The following is a 27,641-nucleotide window of genomic DNA, read 5'->3' on the forward strand; positions in this document are numbered from 1 at the left end:
GAAAGATCCATCTCGGAATATTGTCACAACCCCGGTTTTCCCTCCATGAACCATCATGATGGCACGTAGTCTCTACGACTAGGTAAGCCGCGGAAAATAAACAAAATTTGCAGAAGAAATAATTAAAAACCGAAATAGTGGAATAAAATCGTGTTTAAAAGTGTCGCTCGACATACATAATATCGACTCTCGAAAACTAAATACATTTTCCCAAAACCCGTAATCTTATGATCACAAACCTATGAATGTCTACTAGTATCTAACTTTATAATATCTAACAAAGGAAAGAAAAAAAAATACAGAAGGGCTAATACTAAAAAGGGAGAGTAGAAAGGGACTCTTCGGTCTGCGGATGCGACAGATATACCTCGGAGTCTCTACAAGCGCCTCATCTTAAGTGTGATAAGTCTGAGTGGAGGTACCTGGATCTGCACATGAAAAACATGCACAGAAAAGGCATGAGTACACCACAATGGTACTCAGTAAGTGTCAAGCCTAACCTCGGTCGGGTAGTGACGAGGAAGGTCAGGGCCCTACTGAGATTAAATGAAGTATAAGGTGCGACAGTATAAGATACAACAGTACAATTGAAAGATAACAATAAGAATTAATACAGGATAATAAGGATAACTACAACTGAAACAGAGGCAAAAACAATCACCAAGAATACCACTCTTCACAAAGATAATAACCGGGGATCTCTTGGTATCCTCAATATATGCTAGGGATCTCTTGGTATCCCGAAAATCTCTTGGTATTCTCAATATATACTAGGGATCTCTTGGTATCCCGATGATCTCTTGGTATCCTCAATACACGTGCTAGAGATCTCTTGGTATCCTGCACCTCAGTTCAAATCATAAAACACGTACAGGGGATCTCCCGGGATGCCGTCCCGTAGTCCCAAAGTAAAACACATAGCAATAACTCAAAGAATACTCAATTAAACTCAATTTCCTACCAAAGTAAAACAGGTAATTCTAACCTAACATGTTTCATATAATACAGATAAGACAGTTCAAGCAATAAGGCAATTGAGTCAATTAAACATGCTTTTCTAAGCTAACAGCAGGGTTAAATTTCAAGTAGAATAAGCAGGAAAGGAAAATACAATTAAAGCTACTTTAGTGAAAACAGGATTTTCAATAATTAGCACAGGTACGCACTCGTCACCTCACGTACAAGGCATTTCAATTAACACAAATACCAAATCCTAAGGGGAATGTCCCCCACACAAGGTTAGGCAAGCCACTTACCTCGAACAAGCTCAAAATCAACCCGAAAGCACGCTTTTGCCACGAGTACTCGACTCCAAATGGCCCAAATCTATTCAATTCAATTGCACAATGTAAATAACACTTCAAATAACTGATTCCACAAATAAATTCTAAGCTAATACGCGAAATTAGGTAAAATAACCAAAACGCCCCTCGGGCCCACGTACGGAATCGAGTAAAATTTATATTATCAGAATCCTCATACTCTCATGAGTTCATGCATACCAAAATCATCCAAATCCAAGGTCAAATTCCCAATCAAAATTTGAATTTTAGGTCTAAGAATTTTCTTCCAACTTTTCCCCAATTTTCATCCCCAATCCAAAATTAAATGATAAACCAATAATAGATTAGTGGAATACAACTAGAAAGGGATAAGGAATTGTTACCCAATGATCTTCTCTTCAAAACCCCCCACAGAATCGCCCTACTCTGAGCTCCAATTCGATTTTTCCAAGTTTTGAACTAAACCCTCGAAATTTCATATTTCTGCCCAGGGATTACCGCATCTGCGGTCAAGGGAGCGCACCTGCAGAAGAAGGCATCACAGGTGCGAAAATCACTTAACGGGTTGGGTCCACTTCTGTGGTCGCTTGGCCGCATCTGCGGCACTGCATTAGCAAAAACCCAGCCGCACCTGCGGTCCTTAAGCTTTGGCCCAAACTCGCTTCTGCGGCCACCTAACCGCTTCTGCAGTGCCGCACCTGTGGTCCCACACACGTAGGTGCGGTTATGATAGGTTCAGCAGAATCAAATTCTTCCTAAGTCCAATTCAATTTTCATTAAGCACCCGAAACTCATCCAACGCCCCCCGGGCCTCATTCAAACATGTCAACCAATCCTAAAATATCATTCAAACTTGTTCTAACCTTCGGAACGCTCAAAACAACATTAAAACACCAATTTAACATCGGATTCAAGCCTAAGAACTTCAAAAACTCTCAAAATACACTTTCGATCAAAAAGCCAATCAAACCTCGTTCGAATGACCTGAAATTTTGCACACACGTCACATTCAACCCTACGGAGCTACTTCAACTTCCAGAATTCTATTCCGACCCTCGGATCAAAATCTCACTATCGAACCGGAAACTTCAAAAATTCGACTTTTGGCATTTCAAGCCTAAATTAGCTACAGACCTCCAAAACACAATCCGAACACTCTCCTAAACCCGAAATCACCCAACGGAGCTAACGAAACCATCGGAATTCCATTATGAGGCCGTCTTCACACTGTTCTGACTACGGTCAAATTTCCAAAACTTAAGCTCTCATTTAGGGACTAAGTGTCCCAAAACTCTCCGAAACTCCAAATAATTCCTCTCGACAACTCACAATAGCAGAAACAAACACTGGAAAAGCAGTTAATAGGAGATCGAGGTATTAATTCTTAAGACGACCGGCCAGGTCGTCACATCCTCTTACACTTATACATTCGTTTGTCCTTGAACGAGCATAGAGACATACCTGAAGTAGTGAAAAGATGAGGGTAATGACTGCGAATATTCTACTCGGCCTCCCAGGTCGCCTCCTCGGCCGGCTAACCCCCCCAATGAACTTTCACCGATGCAATGTTCTTTGACCTCAACTTTCTAATGTGCCTGTCCAATATTGCCACTGGCTCCTCAATATAAGATAGATACTTGTCCAACTGGACTGAACTGAAATCCAACACGTGCGACGAATCATCGTGATACCTCTGGAGCATCGAAACATGAAATACCGGAAGAACTCCTGCCAAGCTGGGAGGTAGGACAAACTCATAAACAACCTCCCCAACACGCTGCAATATCTCAAAAGGACCAATAAACCTCGGACTCAACTTTCCTTTCTTCCCAAATCTCATGACGCCCTTCATAGGTGAAACCCGAAGCAGAACCCGTCCTCCAACCATATAGGAAATATCACGAACCTTCCGGTCTACGTAACTCTTCTATCTAGACTGGGCTGTACGAAGTCTATCCTGAATCACTTTAACCTTCTCCAAAGCATCCTGAACTAAGTCTGTGCCCAATAATCTAGCCTCACCCGGCTCAAACCAACCCACCGGGGATCTACACCGCCTACCATATAAAGCCTCATACGGTGTCTTCTGAATGCTGGACTGATAGCTGTTGTTGTAGGCAAACTCTGCCAATGGCAAGAACTGATCCCAAGACCCTCCAAACTCAATTACATACACACACAGAGCATATCCTCAAGAATCTGAATAGTGCACTAGGACTGTCAGTTCGTCTGAGGGTGAAATGCTGTACTCAACTCCACCTGAGTACTCAACTCATGCTGAACGACCCTCTAAAATCGTGAAGTGAACTGAGTACCTCTATCTGAAATGATGGACACAGGAATACCATACAGACGAACAATCTCCCAGATATAAATCTCCGTCAATCGCTTTGAAAAATTGGTAGTACTCATAGGAATGAAGTGTGCAGACTTGGTCAGCCGATCCACAATTACCCAAATGACATCGAACTTCCTCAAAGTCCATGGGAGCCCAACTACGAAGTCCATGGTGATCCGATCCCACTTTCATTCCGAAATCTCTATCTGCTGAAGCAACCCACCCGGTCTCTGGTGCTCATACTTCACCTACTGACAATTGAGGCACCGAGCTACAAACCCAACTATATCCTTTTTCATCCGCCTCCACCAATAGTACTGCCTCAAATCCTGCTACATCTTCGTGACACCCGGATGGATGGAATACCGCGAACTGTGGGCCTCCTCTAGAATCAACTCCCGAAGCCCATCCACATTGGGTACACAAATCCGACCCTGCATCCTCAATATCCCGTCATTACCAATAGTCACATCCCTGGCATCACCATGCTGAACCTTGTCCTTGAGGACAAGCAAATGAGGGTCATCATTCTGACGCTCCTTGATACGATCAAATAAGGAGGACCAAGAAACCATGCAAGCTAGAACCCGACTGGGCTCCGAAAGATCCAATCTCACAAACTAGCTGGCTAAGGCCTAAACATCCATCGCCATAGGCCTCTCCGATGCTGGTAAATAAGCCAAACTCCCCAAACTCTCTGCCCGACGACTCAAGGCATCGGCCACCACATTAGCCTTGCCCGGATGATACAAAATAGTGATATCATAATCCTTCAGCAACTCTAACCATCTCCTCTGGCGCAAATTTAGATCCTTTTGATTGAACAGGTGCTGCAAGCTCCGATGATCAGTATAAATCTCACAAGGAACTCCATACAAATAATGACTCCAGATCTTCAAGGCGTGAACAATGGCAGCTAACTCAAGGTCGTGGACATGATAATTCTTCTCGTGAACCTTCAACTGTCTGGACACGTAGGCAATCACCCTACCGTCCTACATCAAAACTGCACCAAGGCCAATCCTCGAGGCATCACAATAGACAGTGTAAGACCCCGAACCTGTAAGCAATATCAAATTTGGGGTTGTAGTCAAAGTTGTCTTGAGCTTCTGAAAGCTCGCCTCACACTCTTCCGTCTACTGGAACGGAGCACCCTTCTGGGTCAGTCTGGTCATAGGGGCTGCAATCGATGAAAACCCCTCCACAAAACGATTGTAGTAACCCGCCAAGCCAAGAAAACTGCGGATTTCTATAGCTGAGGATGGTCTGGGCCAACTCTCACTGCCTGTACTTTCTTCGGATCCACCTGAATACCCTCACTCGATACCACGTTGCATAAGAATGCCACGAAATCCAACCAAAACTCACATTTTGAGAACTTAGCATATAACTTCTTTTCCCTTAGAACATAGCATATATATATATATATATATATATATATATATATATATATATATATATATATATAATCTTCCCGACTACGGAGTATACACCAGAATATCATCAATAAAGAGAATGACGAACGATTCAAGATATGGTCGGAACACACTGTGCATCAAATGCATAAAGGCTGTTGGGGCATTGTTCAGCCCAAATGACATAACAAGAAACTCGTAATGACCATACCAAGTCCTGAAAGCAGTCTTCGGGATATCTGGCTCCCGAATCTTCAACTGATGGTAACCTGAGCGCAAGTCAATCTTAGAAAACACCCATGCGCCCTGAAGCTGGTAAAATAGATCATCAATACGAGGCAAAGGATAATGGTTCTTCACAGTAACTTTGTTCAACTGGCGATAATCGATGCACATACGCATAGAACCATCCTTCTTCTTCACAAACAAGATAAGAGCACCCTACGGTGATATACTGGGCCGAATAAAACCCTTATCAAGCAATTCCTGTAACTGATCATTTAACTCCTTCAACTCAGGAGGAGCCATACGATACAGAGGAATAAAAATGGGCTGAGTGCCCTACAACAGATCAATGCCAAAATCAATATCTCTATCGGGCGGCATGCCTAGAAGATCAGCTGGAAACACATCAGAAAAATCCCGTACTACTGGGACTAAATCAACTGAAGGGGTATCAATACTGACATCTCTCACATAAGCTAGATATGCGTCACACCCTTTTCAACCATTCATTGAGCCTTAAGGAAAGAAATAACTCTACTAGGAGTGTGATCTAAAGTACCCCTCCATTCAACGTGGTACACCTGGCATAGCCAGCGTCACAATTTTGGTGTGACAATCAAGAATAGCATAATGGGGCGACAACCAGTCCATGCCCAAGATAATATCAAAATCTACCATGCTGAGCAATAATAAATCGACTCTGGTTTCAAAACCACTTAGAGCAACCAAACATGACCGATAAATGCGATCCACAACAAGAGAATCTCCCACAGGAGTAGAAACATAAACGGGGGAACTCAAAGAATCCCGAGGTACACCCAAATGCGGAGCAAAATAAGAAGACACATAAGAGTAAGTGGAGCCTGGATCGAATAGAACTGATGCGTCTCTGTGACAAACCAGTATAATACCTGTGATGACAGAATCGAAGGCAACATCTTTGGTACGGGCAGAAAAGGACATAGTATCGGGCCTGACCTCCCCCTCTAGGGCGACCTCTACCTCCCCGACCTCCACCTCTAGCTGGCTGAGCAGGTAGGGTAGCAACTGGAGCTATAACCATAGCCTGAGAACTCTGCGGGGCATGCTGTGGCTGAGAAGTCTGTAGAGGCGCACTTCTCCCAAGTTTAGGGCAATCCCTCACCACATGGCATGTGTCACCACACTCAAACCAAGCTCTGGGAGGACATGGCGGCTGTGACTGACTCAGGCCAGGTCTGCTGGACTGACCTCTGAAAGCACCCAGCGTAGGAGGCGCGCTAGATACCGAAGGTGCATAATAAGGCTCCTGAGGCCTAAGAGGAGCTGGAATACCACTGGCTGTTGGAAGAGCTGAATGAACAGGGCGAATCATATAACCCCTACCATGACGATCTGCAGCTAGGGCACGGGCACCAGAATAATGGCCCGAATCGAGACCTCTTGGCCTCCCTCTCCTCTTTCTCCCTAGCATGCATACCCTCAATCCTCCTAGCAATGCTCACCACCTGCTGATAAGAAATATCCATCTCCAACTCACGATCCATGCTAGACCTGATGCTAGAAATAAGCCCCTCAATAAACCGGCGAACCCTCTCGCGAATAGTAAAAACCAACACTGGTGCATGTCTAGCAAAACTAGTGTAACAGACAGTATACTCTAAGACAGTCATAGCACCGTCTGAGGCTCTGAGGAACATACTCTCTCAGGAACAAATCTGAAAACCAAGTCCAAGTTAGTGAAGCAGCCTCATCCGGACTGTCTAACTCATAGGTGTGCCACCACACATAGGCGGCTCCTCGAAGCTGGAAAGTAGTAAGGAAACCCCGCTCGATCCTGATGTACCCATGGTACGGAGAATACGATAACACTCATCTAGAAATCCCACGACATCATCTGATGCTAGACCACTAAATACAGGAGGCTTGTACTTCTTGAACCTCTCAAGCCTCAACTGCTCATCCTCGAAAACCGCTGCCCTATCCTCGGGCTGATCTCGGACTGCAGGCTGTACATGAATAATCTCAGGGACCTGCTCAACATGCACTCGCTACTCAGGAGTGCAGATGGCAGGATTCTGTGCTCCTCCCCCGGCCTGAGATATAGCTGCAGCAAGGGGAAGCAACCCTGCCTAAGCCAAAGTGGTGTACATGCTAATGAAATGTGCCAGAGTCTCCTGAAGTGCTGGAATAGTAGTAGCAGTAGGCGTATCAGGTGCCTAGACTTCGGTTGGAACTGTTGGTGGTACCTCGATGGCAGCTGACGCAGGTGCTCTGGCTGCACCACGTGCGCGTCCTCAACCTCTACCCCGGCCCCGACCTCTGACGGTTGCAGTAGGGGGCGCGGGTGCCTAATTATCTCGGGTAGCACGTATCCTCACCATTTGTAAGAGAATAGAATACAGAAGTTTAGAATGACATCAAATCTCGCACGACAAGAAAATCAAATGAAGTGGAATTTTCCTAACAGTTACATAGCCTCTCGCAGATGAGTACAGACGTCTCCGTACTGATCTGCGAGACTCTAATAAATCGGCTTGTGATTCATGACTCCTATGAACCTAGAGCTTTGATATCAATTTGTCATGACCCCGGTTCGCCCTCCGTGAACCATCATAAAGAAACCTAGTCTTTACGACTAGGTAAATCTAACAATGCGGAAAATAAACAAAATTTGCAGAAGAAATAATTAAAACCCAAAATAGTGGAATAAAACCATGTTTAAAAGTGTTGCTCGACATATACAATATCGACTCTCGAAAACTAAATACATTTTTCCAAAACCCGAAATCTCATGATCACAAGCCTTTGAATGTCTACCAGTATCTAACTCCAGAATACTAACAAAGGAGAGGAAAAAAAATACAGGAGGGCTAATACTAAAAAGGGAGAGTAGAAAGGGACTCTTTGGTCTGTGGACGCGGCAGATATACCTCGGAGTCTCTACAAGCACGTCGTCTCAAGCGTGATAAGTCTGAGTAGATATACCTGGATTTGGACATGAAAAACATGCACAGAAAGGGCATGAGTACACCATAGTGGCACTCAGTAAGTGCCAAGCCTAACCTCAGTCGGGTAGTGACGAGGAAGGTCAGGGCCCTACTAAGATTAAATGAAATATAAGGTGAGAAAGTATAAGATACAACAGTACAGTTGAAAGATAACAATAAGAATTAATACAGGATAATAAGGACAACTACAACTGAAACAGAGACAAAAACAATCACCAAGAATATCACTTTTCACAAAGATAATAACCGAGGATCTCTTAGTACCCTCAATATACGCCAGGGATCTCTTGGTATCCCGATGATCTCTTGGTATCCTCAATATATGCTAGGGATCTCTTGGAATCCTCAATATATACAAGGGATCTCTTGGTATCCCGAGGATCTCTTGGTATCCTCAATACACGTGCTGGGGATCTCTCGGTATCCCGCACCTCAGCTCAAATCATAAAATGCGTACAGGGGATCTACCGAGATGCCGTCCCGTAGTCCCAAAGTAAAACAGGTAATTCTAACTTAATATGTTTCACATAATACATATAAGGTAGTTCAAGCAATAAGGCAATTAAGTCAACTAAACATGTTTATCTAAACTAACAACATGCTTAAATTTCAAGTAGAATAAGCAGAAAAGGAAAACACAATTAAAACTACTTTAGTGAAAATAGGATTTTCAGCAATTAACACAAGTACGCACTCGTCACCTCACGTACGAGGCATTTCAATTATCACAAATACCAAATCCTAAGGGGAATGCTACCACACAAGGTTAGGCAAGCAACTTAGCTCGAACCAGCTCAAAATCAACCCGAAACCATGCTTTTACCACGAGTACTCGACTCCAAATAACCCAAATCTATTCAATTCAATTGCATAATTTAAATAACACTTCAAGTAACTAATTCTACAAATAAATTCTAAGCTAATACGCGAAATTAGGTAAAATGACTGAAATGCCCCTCGGGTCCACGTCTTGGAATCAGGTAAAATTTATATTTTCAGAATCCTCATACTCTCAGGAGTTCATGCATACCAAAATTATCCAAATCCAAGGTCAAATTACCAATCAAAATTCGAATTCTGGATCTAAGAACTTTCTTCCAACTTTTTCTTAATTTTCTTCTCCAAACTGAAATTAAATGATAAAATCAACAATATATTGGTGGAATACAACTAGAAAGGGATAAGGAATTGTTACCCAATGATCTTCTCTTTAAAAACCCCACTAAATCGCCCTACTCCGAGTTCCTATTCGATTTTTCCAAGTTTTGAACTAAATCCTCGAAATTTTATATTTCTACCCAGCGATTACTGCATCTTAGATCAAAGGAGCGCACCTGCAGGTGCAAAAACCACTTAATGGGCTAGGTCCGCTTCTGCGGTCGCTTGGCCGCATCTGCGGCACCACATTTGCGAAAACCCAGCTGCACCTACAGTCCTGGAGCTTTGGCCCAAACTCGCTTCTGCGTCCACCTAGCCGCTTCCGTGGTGCCGCACCTGCGGTCCCACACACGCAGGTGTGGTTATGACAGGTTCAGCAAAATCAAATTCTTGTTAAGTCTAATTCAATTTCTGTTACGCACCCGAAACTCATCCGAGGCCCCCAGGACTTCAATCAAATATGCCAACCAATCCTAAAACATCATTCAAACTTGTTCCAACTTTCGGAATGCTCAAAACAACATCAAAACACCAATTTAGCATCGGATTCAAGCCTAAGAACGTCAAAAACTCTCAAAATACGCTTTCGATCAAAATCTTATCAAACCTTGTCCGAATGACCTGAACTTTTGCACACACGTCACATTCAACCCTACGGAGCAACTCCAACTTTCGGAATTCCATTCCGACCCTCGGATCAAAATCTCACTATCTAATTGGAAACTTCAAAAATTCGACTTTCGGCATTTCAAGCCTAAATTAGCTACGGACCTCCAAAATACAATCCAAACATGCTCATAAACATGAAATTACCCAACGAAGCTAATGGAACCATCAAAATTCCATTCCGAGGTCGTCTTTACATTGTTCCGACTACGATCAAATTTCCAAAACTTAAGCTCTCATTTAGGGACTAAGTGTTCCAAAACTCTGCGAAACTCATAATAGCAGAAAAACATAGGAAAACAGTTAATAGGGGATCGGGCGTTAATTCTTAAGACGACCGGTTGGGTCATCACAAATATATATACACATCACTGACAACAATCATCCAGTACCGAGGAACATGCCAACCAGCCTCATGGAGAAGATCGATCTCCATGCCAAGGGAAGATCCATCCTGAATATAATCAACTGTGTTCACTAGGGGTGTGTTACAGACTCCGAAAGGGCTCCTACAACCCAAGTGCTGTCGCAAGCCAGCAAAGGCATATAGCAATAATCTAATGCGACGTGCAGCCCGATTCCATAACTGTCACTCACAAATAGGCTCTCGTCCTCACTCAGTCATCACTCTCTAGCCTCACACACACGGGCTCACAATGTTATAAAACTAGCCCAAAACTATGATATGATGTGCCAAATAATAATAATTGAGACTGAGACATGATATGATATGCATGAGCAAGACTGTGTACAGAATATCAATGAATGTAATGAGATGACAGCAAGAAACGACCACTCGGGTCTCAACAGTATCGACGTGAAGCCTTAACCGGATATCTAGCATGTTTTTCCAGTACATTTACTAATCACATGATAGAAACACAGATATCAACAAGAAAGAGTTACTAAACGGTGCCATGGAATGATCTAGGCCACAATTCTCACGGTGCACGCCCACATGCCCGTCACTTGGCATTTGTGTCACCTCAGTAGTAATCATAGAACATATAGTTCGGAGTTTCAAATCCTCAGAACCAAGTTTGGAAGTGTTACGTACCTTAAGCCAAGCCAAACTCTAGCCCGCGTTGCCCTTGCCTCTCGATTCGGCCTCCAAATACCCCGAATCTAACCAAACTCAGTATGTTATCATCAATATACTCTAAAGGAACAAAGCCTACGTGAAAATAATCAAATTACATCAAAAATTTCGAAATTGGCCAAACCCGACCCCCGGGCTCACGTCTCGTAATTCCATAAAAATCACATCACAGGAACCTTATCCTCCCACGAGTCTATACATATCAAGAACATCAAAATCGGACCTCAAATGGCCCCTCAAATCCCCAATCAAAGCTCTCCAATTACAATCGCTAATTCTCCAATTTTAACTTTTAAATCCCACTAATTTCATGTCAAATTAGTTAGAAATCACCATATAATCAAGTATTGGTGAGAAATGGGCTTCATTTTAGCTTTTACCCCTTGAATCCATCTTCCAATCCTCTCAAAAAGCTTCAAATCTGTTCAAAAATGGTGAGAAATGGGCTAAAAATCGCGAAGATGGGTTTTTATATATTCTGCCCAGGTGCTCCCTTCATCGCGAACAGGACCGCCCTCTTGCGTTCGTATATGTGAGTACCTAATTTTTGTCATACATGAAAATAACTCCTAAAAATAAACCAAATTTTTTAAAGGGATTTTAGAAGTTTTTCTTTATTTAGTTGTATTTCATGCATTATTAATATTTTAAAATTATAGAAAAATGATAAAAAAAAATGTCACTTTTCAATTTCATGTCATTTTAGGTCCAATTTGCATTTAGGAATTTAATATCATAATTTAATTGCATTCATTAAACAAAAATCACAAAAATATTGCTACAATAGTCATGTCCGCATTTTAGCTTTTAGTTTTAAGTGTTAAATTAGTAAAAATAAGTAAGATTAACTTTATAAATTAATTTAAGTTAGAGCCTAATTTAAAATTTTATTTACCTTGTTTAATTAATTCAATTAGATTTCTGAAATCAAAAGAAAAACAAAGAAAAGAAGTAGATTTGGTCTTTCAATTTCGTCTGGGCCAGCTTAACTTAGAGCCCAAAAATCCCAAATTACCCGGGCCCAAAACATTAAGCACATACACATTCCCCGTTTGACCTAACTTAATCCATACCCCTATAAAATAAAGTTAAAACCTAAAAATAGCTGGACCCCAACTTTTCCCATCAACCGTTTTGCTTGATCTTCTACAGATCCATCGTCTCTCACACAAAAATGGAGACATTTCCTTAATCTAGCTAAAAGAAAGAACTCTCAGCTGAAGGAGCGATTATATTTGTAGAGGCAAGACCTATAGAAAAAGAAAAAAAAAGAAAAACGGTGCAGCAGAAAAGGGAATCTGATTGGGAACCAAAATTGGGATCTAAACGAAACAAAAAAAGGCGACGTCGATTCCAAAAGAAAAGAGACCACTGTCTCAAATTCCCAAAACAATTTTGAGGACCCGTCAGAGGTTCGTCGGAGTTTCACCACTTCTGACGAGCTCTCTTTCACCATAAAACGCAGCAGCTCAATTGTTCTCTTAATTTGAGTTCAGCCCGTGAAGGTCGTCGAGGTCACCGTGGTCTTGAGAATAAAGTTGATTCACTAAAGGTATTTTATTTGTTTTTCTTCTTCAGATCTTGTCTTCATGATTTATTGAAATTTTAAGGTCATTAATTGTTTGATTAAGCATTAAAATTAGGGATAACATATATTGCTACTTTGAAGATTTGATACTTTTGGCCCTTTCTGTTTTTTTTTACTTCTTGAAAAATGACATTATGTTTGGTGCCTTAGTTAATGTTTTACTGTCTAGATCTATCGTTGTAGTTTCTTGGTTCATGAATTAACATTATGCTAGCTATCATTGCTTTAGTTTGTTGGATAAATATTGAATCACATAAGTACATAACTGTAATGTGAAGAACAATGAGAGGTGGGTTTGATTCCAGTTCTTAGGAAAGGAAGCAGATTTGGGCCTACAGAGCTGGCCCAACTCAGAAACTCTACTGCTATTAACCCACCTATGATTTGCAATGTAGATAATTCTCCTAACTGTAATAATAGAAAAGTTATACTTTTTTCCCATAATAATTTCCATACATATGGCCTTCTATAATCTCAAATTTTAGGAAAATAATCACTCTAGAACATCGTAGCTTGCTTTAGGCGCGACCAATAATAAATTATCGTGGTCATGGGTACGGTTCCCGTGGCATGGTTACGATACGTGAATCTCAATTCGGAGGTGCATTTCATATAACCCGATCATAACAATTTCGAATAATAAAACCCTTTGAAATAAATTGAGGCGTGTCATGCCAAGCAAAATTTATAATCCATGGCCTTCATAAGATTAGATTCAGGAACTAACACTTATAGAAAAAGGTTTGAGGTGTGCTATAAATAAATTAAATCATCTGTTGCCCTCACAAATGTTGCTATTGAAAATTGAATCTTCATAGTTGCTTTGGGCGCGTTACTTAAATAATTCATCATAGCTACGGGTACGGTTCCGTGATGTAGTTGTGGTTTTTTTAATTATTAAAATTCGGGTGTACATTTCATGTGACCCAATTTCAATCTTCAACAATGTTAAATAAAGCGTGTTGCGAACCACGGGTGCATTTCATGTAGCGTGGTTTAAGACGTGTTTTAAATAGCATTGAATTTTCCTAAAAAATAACTAAAGCGTTTACAAAAGCTAAAAATGCACAATAGGTTAAAACATGTAGTTAATCAGATAATAGGCCATTTTTAACAGTTCAAGTGACCGTGCTAGAACCTCGGAACCCGGGAATGTCTAACACCTTATCTCGGGTTAACATAATTTCTTATCAAGAATTTCTGGTTCGCAGACTTTAAAAAATAAAAATTTCCTCGATTTGGATTTAAAATAAACCGGTGACTTGGGACACCAAATAAACTATCCCAAGTGGCAACTCTAAAGAAATTAAATAAAATAATCCCATTTTGAATAATGTCACTTAAATTGAAAAAATTCTCCTATATACCCTCGGGTGTGTAAAAAGGAGGTGTGACAGCTCTGGCGACTCTGTTGGGGACCAAAACCCAAAACTTTGATTTAAGGTTCAAGAAATCGAGCGTAGAATAACTGTTATAGTTGGCTTGTTTTTATCTGATTTTTACATGTTGAACATAATGTGCTAATTGCCGTTTTTTACCACTTTGATTTTATTTGGACTGTATATAAATTGTTACGAAACCCTCTTCTCTCTGAGTCTTCTAAATCATCTGGGAAGTATGCACTTCGTGTGACTTCTTTTCTGTTAGAGTCATATCCCAATTTTAGAATGAGGTTCGGGCAAGTTGCAAAGTCGGTGAAGCTTCTGTATTCCCGGTACGCTACCCTCCCCTCCCTCCCCCCGTCCTCGGCTCGAGCTGTCCGCTCGGGTAAGCCAGGTTTAGAATAATACACCCAGGTTTTTAAACTTAGAATAACACAGCCTCATGTCGAATCCCTAGTAGGTACGTTTGTTTGCATCACGTGCATCCGACTTTGGGGACTCAACACAGGGATTGTGTCCGTCTAGGACAGGTGTACCCAAATATTAAAAAGACCATCCTGATGCATCTTACGGGCTACTTGCACATTTGTTTGATTCGGCTTGCATGTTAATCGGCTTCTAGAATAAGGAAAGAAAATCAACAAAAAAAAAAGAAAATAAAAAAAATTGATGAAAAAAACCAAGAATGAGACAAGGTCATTTCAAAATGAGCCAAAAAATTTCAAGTGCCATGTTTTCCGTGTTCCGTCAAAACTGACCGAACTACGCGGGTCTGATTCTCACCGGAAGTGAGATACGTAGACAAACCTCATCGGTTCCGACCCCAATTTTAAAAAATCCAAAAATATTTTCCTTTAGTTCCTTCTTTAAAAATCTTTCCTTAGAAAATTCAAAAAAAAAAAAAAGTTTTTAAACTCAAAAAAGTAGTTTCCTTCTTTCTGAAATCTTTTATATGGAAAAAAGAAATTAAAAAAAATCAATCAAAAATCAAAATCCAAAATACGAGTTTCATTTATTTTGAAGTATTTTTCCCAAAAAGATTTTTAAAAAAAAAGATAAAAAACTTTTTCCTTGTTTAAAGTCTTTCATTCAAAAAAAAAAAAAGGCCTTTCATTAAAAAAAAAATTGAAAAATTTTAGTCCAAAATATTTTCGCTTTTGTTTAGAAGTGTTTTGTAAATAAATAAAAACTCTAAAATCCAATTTTTTTTTCTTAAAAATCCCTCTTTCGAAAATTTAAGAGACAACATCCAAAATCCAAAAATATTTTTTCTTTCTTCTTTAGGAAAAGAGAAAACAAATGAAAGTTCAAACAAAATTATTTTCTTTTTACATTTAAAATTTCCAAAGTTCAAATCAAAAGAGGAGTGAATTTTTAGAAGTCTATCTTTAAAAAATCAAACATAAAAATAAAAATCAAAAAAATATGTCTTTTTTCTTTTAAAGCATTTCTTTCGGAAAAAAAATTTCAAAAAAATATGTTTTTCTTTTTTTTAAAGCTTTCATGGTTTGAGTTTTATAAACAAATTAAACAAAAAAATGAGTTAGTTTATTTACTCCATTCTCGATCTTCCTGAAATACGCAAGATCTGATTCATTCGGCGTTATGATACGTAGACAATCCCCATCGAATTCGATCATAGCCATAGGATTAATTGAGTGAAAAATAAACTGAAAAAAAAAAGAGAAAGAAAAATTGAGTAAAAAACAAGGAGAAAGAAAAGAGTGAAAAAAGGGAAGAGAGTGACAAAGAAATTAAAGAGTGACAAAAATAAAAAAAAGAAACTAGAGTGCCAAAAAATAAAAGAGCGGCAAAAATAAAAAATCAAGAGTGATTAAAAAGAAGCAGAAATAAAAGAAAAGAGATATTTGAGTGAAAAAGAGAGTTAGTTTAAGGCCGGGATGAAACATGCAACCGTTCAAACACATGGTAGAAACGTTTAACTATTTAGGTGCATTGCATCCAAATGTGCGATTTCCTATATGTTAAGTGTCTCAAAACTAACAAGGTTGTTTAGTGTGCAAATTAGTCAGGTTTTGGTGGTTGGTTTTGTTGGTAGTCTAGTCTCTCCTCTTTCACAAGATTCAAAGGAACAGATGGCCACCGCAAGCAATCCACCAATCATCGGTCCTGAGGATAGCTCGGCATCGACTGTTCTGCAGCTAGAATCAGCAGCCGCTGAAGAGAATAAGATGTTGCATCTCCGCATATTGGAAATGTGGGACGCCTGGTCTAATGGTAGGGAACCTCCAAGTGCAATCCCTGAGTTGATCCCCAGGTCAGGTGAGGTTACAAACACCCATGTGTCCAACCCGCTCATCCCATACGGGCATCCTCCAATGCCTTCCAATGATCCTGGCATGCCTTCTGTGGTTCTCCCCCAAGCACCGGCTTCGAGGGCACCACTTCCAATGTTCATCTTTTAGGGTCCACAGCTTTAACCAGAAATTACATATGTGACCCCGTACTCTTTCACTCAACCTCCACAATATGACCTCTCGGTGGAGCAAGAAAAGGTTGTGAAAAATCCCGAGCAAGAGGAAATGCCACGGAAGATGAAGAGCCTGGAACAAAGCCTGAAAAACATGCAAGGTCTAAGTGGTAAGAAGAGTATCTCATACTCTGACCTCTATATGTTTCCCCATGTCCACTTGCCAGCTAACTTCAAGATGCCAAAATTTGAAAAGTATGACGGGCACAAAGACCTGGTCACTCATCTAAAATGATATTATAACCAGTTGAGGGGTGCTGGTGGAAGAGAGGAGTTGCTAATGGCCTATTTTGGGGAAAGCCTCACCAGAATCGCTTCTGAGTGGTATACGGATCAAGAAATTACCCATTGGCACGTGTGGAACGATATGGCTCGAGATTTTGTTCGCCAATTCCAATATAATGTGGACATCGCTCCCGACAAAAACTCCTTGTCCAATTTGAAAAAGAAAACCGCGGAAAGCTTCCGCGAATATGCTGTCAAATGGCGTGATCGAGCTGCCAAGGTAAAGCCTTCAATGGACAAAACTGAAATGGCCATAGTCTTTCTGTAGGCCCAAGAGGCTGACTACTTCCAGAACATGATGTCTGTTGTGGGTAAGCCGTTCACCGAGGCTATCAAAATTGGGGAAATGGTTGAAAACGGTCTAAAAACGGGCCGAATCTTGAGTCATGCTGCTTTTAAAGCCACATCACCAGATGTTCAAAATGGTTCAAAGGGTTTGATGAACACAAATGGGAATGAGGAGGGAGCTATGATGGTTTCAAGCTCGAGGGGGCCCGTAGGTCATTCAGCTAGTCATGTGTGCCTTCTATGGTCCCACCACACTGTTATCCCCTTCAAGATGATGCTTATGTCCTTGAAACAACTGCCAATGCAAATGCAATCAAAAGGTACTATGTTGGATCCTCTATATAGCATTAATGTTCTCCGGTTGAGATAAAGAAGACTTTCTTTCTCACTACCCAAACACTACCAACCATTTGCAAACCCTTTGAGCCGGTTACTCTTCTTTGATTACCCCTTTTGGAACCTGAAAATGTTATTGAAAAAAACTAATAAATTAAAAAAAGGGAAAAAATCAAAAAAGGAGAAGAAAAAGAAAGATACAAAAAAAGAGAGGAAGAAAATACAAAGAAATGAAATGAAAAAAATGAAAATGAAAAAAAAGAAAGGAAAAAGAAAGAGAACAAAACAAAACAGAAAAAAGAAGAAAAGAAAATAAAAAACAAAATTTCATGAACTATGTTCGACTTGATTCCGAAAGGATACATAGGCACCCTCTCTCTGGGGTTCGGTCACACCAAAACAAAAATCCACATTCCCCCCAAAGTTGAAACTGGGGCAGAAGTTATAATGGTTCGGCAATTGTTTCGCCTGAAAGATTCCAAAGTTGTAATTCAATCCAAATTCTTTTTACCCCAAATTCTTTCAAGTCCTTCCGATCAATCGGTAAAAGATGTTCAAAATTGGAGGATACAGTTACTTGGATCTAATACAAAAAATGAGAGAAATAAAATGAGAGTCTTATTGGTGAAAACCCATACGCGCACCGTAAGGCAATGGTAAACAGAGAAATAAAATGAGAGAGTCTTATTGGTGAAAACCCACACGGGCACCGTGAGGTGACAGTAAGCAAAGAAACTAGAAATAAGAGAGTCTTGTTAGTGAAAACTTGCAAAGAGCACTATAAGGCAATGGTGAGAAGAGAAATGAGAGTGGCCAGCTAGTGAAAACCCGCAAAGGGCACCACTAATCGAAAAGAAGATCCTCACAGCCATCGACATCCACAGAGTCCTGGCAAGATTTCTCGATTTTGAGGCAAAAGTTGGGATGAATTTCTGAGAGTCGGACAGTTTACACAGATCAGGCATCCAGTCTAAAAGGCATGTCATGTTCATTAAAGTCCGCATGTACTCCAGATAAGTCCTTCTTTCCTTTCCTCGAAAGGGACACATCTTGTTTAAACTCACTCTCAATTCCTTTGTTTATTTTCTTTGAATCCCTTTCGGTCTAACTCTGTTCCGAAACTAAGACAAAGAAAGGATGGTAAGACTGATTTACACGGTTCTCATTTGATACAAGCTAATATGCGAAAAGGCACCCAGCCTCATCAGGGGCATCAAATCGACCTCGACCAGCCATGGCGGCCGATGCTTCGAAATCAAAACTCTTGGAAGGAGAAAGTCAAATTGAAGTGCCTATAAAGGCAAATGAAGTTGAAAAGGTTGAGTCCCACGTGACTAACCGTCTCGGCAAAGGTTTGAAAAGCCAAGGCACCCAAATGTTCTGAAATTGAAGTTAGAAGAAAGAATCCAGAAATGAAAGGCCTACGAAGGCGAAATAAAGTTGGAAAAGGTAAGTCCCACGCGACTAGCCGTTGCAGCAAGTTTGAGAAGCCAAAAAGTTCTCCGATGCTCCGAAGAAAAAAAAAGAGAGAAGGAAGTCAGAAAGGAAAGGCCTACAAAGGCAAAATAAAGTCGAAAAGGTTGAGTTCCACTGACCAACCATCATGACAAAGTCTAGAAAAAACCATAGGTTCTCCAGGGCCTGAAATGAAATCGGTCCCCAGGAAACGACCAGTTGCAATTGAGATCTTCATCAAAGAAGCCGCGCTGAGAATCAAGTGATTGAAACAATCAAGGCCACAAAACCAACCCGCCGTTTCAAATTAACAATCATTCTTTGTTTGAAAACATGAAACAGGTGCCATCCAAAGCAACCTTGCAAGAAGCATGTGCAACCAAAAAGAAACTGCGCAAGGGCTAGAAACAACTTTGCAACAATAATCAATCCAAAAGGGAAGTCTCTTCCGAATTCTTTCCTGCATTTTTACTCATTTTCTTAAAATATAAGAAGAAGAAAATTCAAATCATGGTAGCATAGGGTCTCACTCCCTAGCTGATGCCAGCATAACCTGGTAATCTCTTCCAACATATGGTCTCATTCCCTAGTCGCTGCCAGCATAACCTGGTAGTCTTTTCCAATATAGGGTTCCACTCCCTAATTGATCTCCGACATAACCCGAGGACCTTTTCTCGGCATAATCCGATGACTTTGCCAGCATAACCCGATAACCTTTCCCGGCATAACCCAATGACCTTTTTCTTTTCCGACATAACCCGATGACCTTCTTAGCATAACCAGAGGACACTTTTCTTTTCCGACATAACCCGATGACTTTCCCGACATAACCCGTGGACCTCCCCGGCATAACCAGAGGATCTTTTTCTTTTTCGGCATAACCCGATGACTTTTTCTGACATAACCCAAGAACTTTTTTCTTTCCCGACATAACCGATGGACACCCCCGGCATAACCCAAAGACCTTTTTCTTTTCCAGCATAACCCGATGACCTTTTTCTTTACCGGCATAACTCGTGGACCTCCCCAGCTTAACCCGAGAACCTTTTTCTTTTCCAGCATAACCCGATGACCTTTCCCGGCATACCCCATGGACCTCCCCGGCATAACCTGAGGACTTTTTTTTCCAGCATAACCCGATGACCTTTTTTCTTATTCCAGCATAACCCGAGGACCTTTCCGGCATAACCCGATCATTTTTCTAACATAACCTGTTAATCTCTTCCAACATATGATCACATTCCCTAGCTGATGTCAGCATAACATGGTAATCCTTTCCAATATAGGATCTCACTCCCTAGCTGATGCCAGCATAACCTGGTAATCTTTTCCGGCATAGGGTCTCATTCCTTAGTTGATGCTAGCATAACCTGGTAATCTTTTCAACTTAGGATATCCGATCCCCTTTTGATTTTATTTTAGATATAGGGCCTCCACTCCTAATCTCTTTTCCTCAGGAATACACAATCCCGATTTTAATTGCTTTCAATAAAGAAATAGTTTAGATTTTGTTACAATAACTCGCGAAATTTTCATAGTGAAAACTGGGGCAGAAAAATTTCGTTCGTTTGTTTGTTTTGGTGTCTTAGCAGGTTATACTTCAAGGCACAGGGTTCGAGATGACCGTAAGAAGATTTCTCAATCCAGAATAAAAAAAAAGAAAGAACAAGAAAAGAAGTGAACTTCAAGTGCAAAAGCGAAGAAAAGATGCAAACTGCTCAAGATATGATTGAAGTTACGAGTTTTGCATGTCCCGCCTTGATCCGAAGAGCTGAAGAAAAATGAACCAACATTCGCAGCTAACGAACATCAAGAATCAGATCAGAGTCTGCAGCAAGAACCAACCAAGACTCAAGATCAAGCTTCAGAAAACTCATAAATAGGAATCTTGTAACTCGTACCTCATAAGCTTAGTTAGTCTTTTTCATTTTTGATGTAATAACAGGACCGAGGACCGGAACCTCGACGGAAACTCAATCGACTCTCGAACGCATCACTCCATCATCCTTCCAGAATACACCGACCTGATTCCTTTAAAGCCAAGGATATGTAGACAACCTCCGAAGCAAGGTTCGGTCAAACTTTTTCAAAATGCTTCCAAATAGAGTTTCAAATGGGCAAAAATTGTTCGTAATTGTTCACTTTATCTTTGCCCGAAAATTCTTCTGATTTTCGAGCAAAGAGGGGCAGCTGTGAGCACCTAATTTTTGTTCTACATGAAAATAACTCCTAAAAATAAATCAAAAATAATTTTTTAAGGGATTTTAATTTTTTTTTTCTTTATTTAGTTGCATTTTTAATATTTTAAAATTATAGAAAAATGATAAAAATATCATATTTCAATTTCATGTCATTTTAGGTCCAATTTGCATTTAGGAATTTAATTTCATAATTTAATTTCATTCATTAAACAAAAATCACAAAAATATTGCTACAATAGGCATGTCCGCATTTTAACTTTTATTTTTAAATTAATTAGTGTTAAATTAGTAAAATAAGTAAGATGAACTTTACAAATTAATTTAAGCTAGAGCAGAATTTTATTTAGCTTGTTTAATTAATTCAATTAGATTTCTGAAATCAAAAGAAAAACAAAGAAAAGAAGTAGATTTGGTCTTTCAATTTCGTTTGGGCCAGCTTAACTTGGAGCCCAAAAATACCAAATTACCCAAGCCCAAAATATTGAACTCATACTCATTCCCCATTTGACCTAACCTAATCCCTATAAAATAAAGCTAAGACCTAAAAATAGCTGGACCCCAATTTCCCCTATTAGCCGTTTTGCTTGATCTTCTACAGATCCATCGTCTCTCACACAAAAATGAAGACATTTCCTCAATCTAGCTAAAAGAAAGAACTCTCGTCTGAAGGAGCGATTATATTTGTAGAGGCAGGACCCATAGAAAAACAAAAAAAAAGAAAAGAAAAACGGCGTAGCAGAAAAACTAAAGAGAAAATCCTAATTCCTAAGAAGAAAGAGAACGGAGCCTAAGGCTTTTGTTAGACAATGATCTAACAAAATTGAGAAGGGAATCTGATTGGGAACCAAAAATAGGGACCTAAACGGGAAAAAAAGGCAGCGTCGATTACAAAAGAAAAAGAGACCACTGTCTCAAATTCCCAAAACAATTTTGAGGAGCTGTCCGAGGTTCTTCGAAGTTTCACCACTTCCGACGAGCTCTCTTTCACCATAAAACGCAGCAGCTCAATTGTTCTCTTAATTTGAGTTCAGCCCGTGAAGGTCGTCAAGGTCACCGTGGTTTTGAGAATGAAGTTGATTCACTAGAGGTATTTTGTTTGTTTTTCTTCTTCAGATATTGTCTTCATGATTTATTGAAATTTTAAGGTCATTAATTGTTTGATTAAACATTAAAATCAGGAATAACATATATTGCTACCTTGAAAATTTGATACTTTTAGCCCTTTCTGTTTTTTTTACTTCTTGAAAAATGACGTTATGTTTGGTTCCTTAGTTGATGTTTTACTGTCCAGATCTATCGTTGTAGTTTCTTGGTTCATGAATTAACAATATCCTAGCTATCATTACTTTAGTTTGTTGGATAAATATTGAATAACATAAGTACATAACTGTAATGTGAAGAACAATGAGAGGTGGGTTTGATTCCAATTCTTAGGAAAGGAAGCAGATTTGGGCCTACAGAGCTGGCCCAACTCAGAAACTCCACCGCTATTAACCCACCTATGATTTGCAATGTAGATAATTCTCTTACAGTTATACTTTTTTTCCATAATAATTTCCATGCATATGGCCTTCTATAATCTCAAACTTTAGGAAAATAATCAGTCTAGAATATCGTAGCTTGCTTTAGGCGCGATCAATAATAAATTATTGTGGTCATGAGTACGATTCCCGTGGCATAATTACGATAAGTGAATCTCAATTCGGGGTGTATTTCATATAACCCGATCATAACAACTTCAAATAATAAAACCCTTTGAAATAAATGGAGGCGTGTCATGCCAAGCAAAATTTATAATCCATGGTCTTCATAAGATTAGATTCAGGAACTAACACTTATAGAAAAAGGTTTGAGGTGTGCCATAAATAAATTAAATCATTCATGAACCTCGCAAATATTACTATTGAAAATTGAATCTTCGTAGTTGCTTTGGGCGCGTTACTTAAATAATTCATCATAACTACGAGTATGATTCCCGTGACGTAGTTGTGATTTTTTTTAATTGTATATTTCATGTGACCCAATTTTAATTTTCAACAATGTTAAATAAAGCGTGTTGCGAATCACTGGTGCATTTCATGTAGCGTGATTTAAGACGTGTTTTAAATAATATTGAATTTTCCTAAAAAATAACTAAAGAGTTTACAAAAGCTAAAAATGCAAAATAGGTTAAAACATGTAGTTAATCAAATAATAGGCCATTTTTAACAGTTTAAACGACCGTGCTAGAACCACGGAACCCGGGAATGCCTAACACCTTCTCCCGAGTTAACAGAATTCCTTATCTAGAATTTCTGGTTCGCAGACTTTAAAAAATAAGAACTTCCTCAATTTGGAATTTAAAATAAATCGGTGACTTGGGACACCATAATTTATTCCAAGTGGCAACTATGATTAAATAAATTAAATAATCCAATCTCGAATAATGTTACATTAATTGAAAAACTCCCTTTATACCCTCGGGTAGTGTAAAAAGGAAGTGTGACAGCATAGGCCAACTCAAACTGCCTCTCTACCTAACCTTTAGCGAGCGCAACAACTGCTTCGCGAATGCGATGCTTAACCAGCTCATTCCTTTACGAACGCGGGCCTCACCTCGCGAACGCGTAGACCAAAGATCTGGGGTCCCCAACTGCCTCACTCCTCTTTGCGAACGCGACCGCACTCATGTGTTCGCGATGCACACACTGCCTTACCCTTCGCGTTTGCGTTCTACCCTTTGCAAACGCATAGAATAAACCCACCACCACAGAAGACACTCTTCGCGAACGCGAGACACTCTCTTCGAACGCGATGAACAAACCTCTGCAACCAAAAACCAGCAAAGTCTGCAACTCTCAAAACTAAGAATTTGATTCGATAACCTCCCGAAACTCACCCAAGGCCTCGGGACCTCAACCAAAATGCCAACACATCTCATAACATCATTCAAACTTAGTCGAGCCTTCGAATCACTCAAAACAATACCAAAACGTCCAATCAATCTCGAATTCAAACCTAAAAAACCTAAAAAATTTCAAATTCCACAAACGACACCAAAATCTATCAAATCAACTCCGAATGACCTGAAATTTTGTACACACATCACAAATGACACTACAAACCTACTCCAACTTCCGAAATTTCATTCCGACCCCGATATCAAGATTTCCACTGCCGACCAAAAACTCCAAATTTCTAATTTTGCCAAATCAAATCTAAATCTACCACGAACCTCTAAATCACATTCCGGACGTGCTCCCAAGTCCAAAATCACCTAAAGGAGCTAACCAATCATAAAAATCCAAATCCGAGATCGAATACTAAGAAGTCAAAACTTGGTCAAACCTTTCAAATTTAAAGCTTCAAACTGAGAATTGTTCTTCCAAATCTATTCCGATTATCCTGAAAACCAAAACTAACGATTTACATAAGTCATAATACATCACACAGGGCTAGTCATGCCCGAGAACTGGCGAGCGAAGTACAAATACTCAAAACGACCGATCGGGTCGTTACATGAAGGCATTAATTTAACAAAAATGAGCAGCGTGCCAAAAAAAGTTATGTTCATCCTTCATTTGAAAAAAAGGTCAGTAATTTTACATGCGAGATACTTTATCCTATTAATACAAGTGAGCTCAATATTTGCTAATTCAGATGAATTCTAACCAACAGACACCAAGTTGGTGTCAAATGACAATATACAGTGTGGATTTACATCTAACCTTCAAAAAGAAAGGGTTTGAATTTTGCTCGAAGATATCAATAACTTCTCTAATAAATTAAAGAAAAGCCGAAGGGCTCCAACTTAGATTTGAAATCAAAGATGCAGATACCAATTTGAGGATTTGATAGACCTAGTTGGTTTTATATTCATTTAATTCAGGGTAGGAATGATATGCTTTTGGCGGCAATAAGTGGCATATTGAAGGATTCAACTTGAAACTTTAGAACATTCACCACTATCTCAGAAACAAATATTGAACATACAAATACAACTACAATCTCATAGGATTACTAACCTTAACTTTTTGCTCTTTGGCTGGGGCAGTCATAATTCCTTGACAACTGTAAAAAACATGACAACCATATATTAAAAAAATAAATAAAACGGGGCACTTTACCAGATTGCAACAGAATGGACACTTTTAATAGTCCTGTGAAAAGAAAAGCGATTCAGCAAAACTTCAAATTGAATGTGCTTTTGCAATGTGCACATCCAAAGATTTCACTTTTCAAGTAGTTCGCGTGTAAATAAAATAGAACTACCAATGGTTACAACAGGATATCCAATACGAGAATCGCACCAAAATAGTCGACCCTAAGCTGCAAAAACTAAATCTATTTTCTTCAATATCATTTTCAATTTTAAAAGAATGAAAAAAACTTCTACAAAGGTTTCCACGTACTACGGTTTGTTCTGACGGGGCGCGCGCATATATATACTCCCTCCGTTTCAATTTATGTGAATCTATTTCTTTTTTAGTCCGTGCCAAAAAGAATGGCCCCTTTCCTTATTTGGAAACAGTTTACCTTTACACAATGATTTATAACCACACAAAATATATGTAACTCATTTTACTCCACAAGATCAAAAATATCTCTTTTCTTAAACTCCGTACCCAGTCAAATGGGTTCACATAAATTGAAATGGAGGGAGTATAACACAATAACAACATTCAGCCATTTCATATAAATCAAAAAAATCGAATTTCAAGTCAAAAATCATTTCAAGAACCTAAAATCAAAATATAGATCAAAGCAAAACCCAGCAAATACAAACAAATCAGAAATATCAAAGACCAAAATTAGGTCTCATATCTGATAACAATGAATACCTCAGGATTGGAGAGGAGGGCGGGAAAAAGAGCGGATCTTGAATCAGAGCAAAGGGCTCTGCGGAGGAGAGGGAGCGTGGATCTAACTCGCGCTGCCATTGCCATCGCAAGAGAATCTTTTCTTCGACGCCGGTTTGTTTTCACCAGAGATTAATGGGGAATTGTAGTGTTAAAATTGGCTGAGTGAGGGTAGAGAGTCTCGAGGAGGCTGCGGTTTTACTGGCTCAACATTTCAGAACTTATTATTAGTTATAACCTAAGAGGGCATAGAATTTCTATGCTACCCTTTTTCTCTTTTTTTTCCGGTTGTAACTTTTTTTTTTTTGGCCAACCATAGATTAGTCTATATTAATTAATGATCAGTGTTACTGGAAGGTTGTGGTACATTGTTACAAAAGGAGTCTAATACATATACCTTGGTAAGCATACTTTTGGAAGGAAAGGTTGTACAATGGATACTTCCAAATAAGTTTAGGCAATTCATTAGGTAATTGAAAAAAACCACCGCTTAATATCATTAGTCTTTCTATTGCTGCACCTATTACAATGCCCATGAGAAAATTAGACCTGAGAGTTGCAACGTTTATCATTAGGCTTTCGACTATCATCATACAAGTGAAACTGACCAAAGTAAAGTAGATGAAATGGTCAAATCCGTTTTGAAATTCAGTAAGAAAATAGGCAATGGCACTTGCGACCAATGAAATTAGTAGCAAGTAAGGCATAAAATAATGTGTGTTGCCTATTATCAAAGCAAAACATCCATAATGCACGTTCAAGATTCTTTGTGTTTGTATGTAATTTAGTGGAAGAATGGTAGAAAATAGTGAGTGAAGTGAAATCGCCGAGTCCAACAAATAAATGATTTGGAGCCATATGAAATAATTAAATCCTCAAGATCTCCTTTAGTTACTGAATCGTTGTTCTTTTCTTAGTAGGACTGTGCTATGGCATCAGTTATTGTGTACCTTTGGAACATATTGAGGTGTGCCTTTCATCTCTCTATATATATTATATTAAAAGCACAAAACTACTTAGCGAAATGTCGTTCACTTTTTTTACCCCTTAAAATTGAATTTTATATTGGATGAAATTGTAATACAAGTTAATTTCCTAGTTTTTAGGACTTTAAAATTAACTAAAATTTTGGTCATAAAGTCTTTCCTTATTGCACTAGATAAGAAATACTAATATTTAGGACTTTAAAATTGATTAAAATATTACCTTATATAAATCAAACAATTAATTTATAACATTTTTTTATTGTACGTAGTCCTACAAATTACGCACATATATATTGAGTTTCACCGATAGCACCTGAGATATGTTGAATATTCAATTAATTCCTTTTTTTGGGGTCTTTTTTCTCAAGAAATCTTTGGAAGATTTGTTGGCAGCTTGGAATTCTTTGTCCCGATCTAAATACATAGAGATTTGATATAATTATCAATACATATTAAACTCAAAAAACAAAAGGGCAAGAACATATTTGAATTTGGTAAAGCAATTCAAAATTCCATGTTCGCTTTCTCTCGAAGGAAATATACGTGAATTTATATAAATTTTTTTTTAAATGATACTTAAAAAAAGTACGAATGTTATACTATTTATCTATCTATAT

The 27,641-nt window shown here is 39.2% G+C and overlaps 2 long non-coding RNA genes across 4 annotated transcripts; one reads left to right on the forward strand and one right to left on the reverse strand.

Moving 5' to 3' along the window:
* Positions 1-119: 119 nt before the first annotated feature.
* On the reverse strand, positions 120-26,442 carry LOC107820035 (uncharacterized). Of its 3 annotated transcripts, none has more exons than XR_012693461.1 (3): positions 26,021-26,442; positions 25,205-25,250; positions 120-428 (listed from the first exon to the last, which is right to left on the reverse strand). It is a non-coding gene; the product is annotated as an uncharacterized LOC107820035 (long non-coding RNA). The 3 variants fall into 3 exon arrangements; XR_012693460.1 differs by lacking the exon at positions 120-428 and adding an exon at positions 7,927-8,228 and having other exon boundaries at positions 26,021-26,441; XR_001655839.2 differs by lacking the exon at positions 120-428 and adding an exon at positions 23,647-24,584 and having other exon boundaries at positions 26,021-26,441.
* LOC107820036 (uncharacterized) lies at positions 11,974-22,418 on the forward strand. The gene is made up of 2 exons (XR_001655841.2): positions 11,974-12,726; positions 20,592-22,418. It is a non-coding gene; the product is annotated as an uncharacterized LOC107820036 (long non-coding RNA).
* Positions 26,443-27,641: the final 1,199 nt, after the last annotated feature.

Source organism: Nicotiana tabacum, chromosome 7 (assembly GCF_000715075.1).
Source record: "Nicotiana tabacum cultivar K326 chromosome 7, ASM71507v2, whole genome shotgun sequence".
Lineage (NCBI taxonomy): Eukaryota > Viridiplantae > Streptophyta > Magnoliopsida > Solanales > Solanaceae > Nicotiana > Nicotiana tabacum.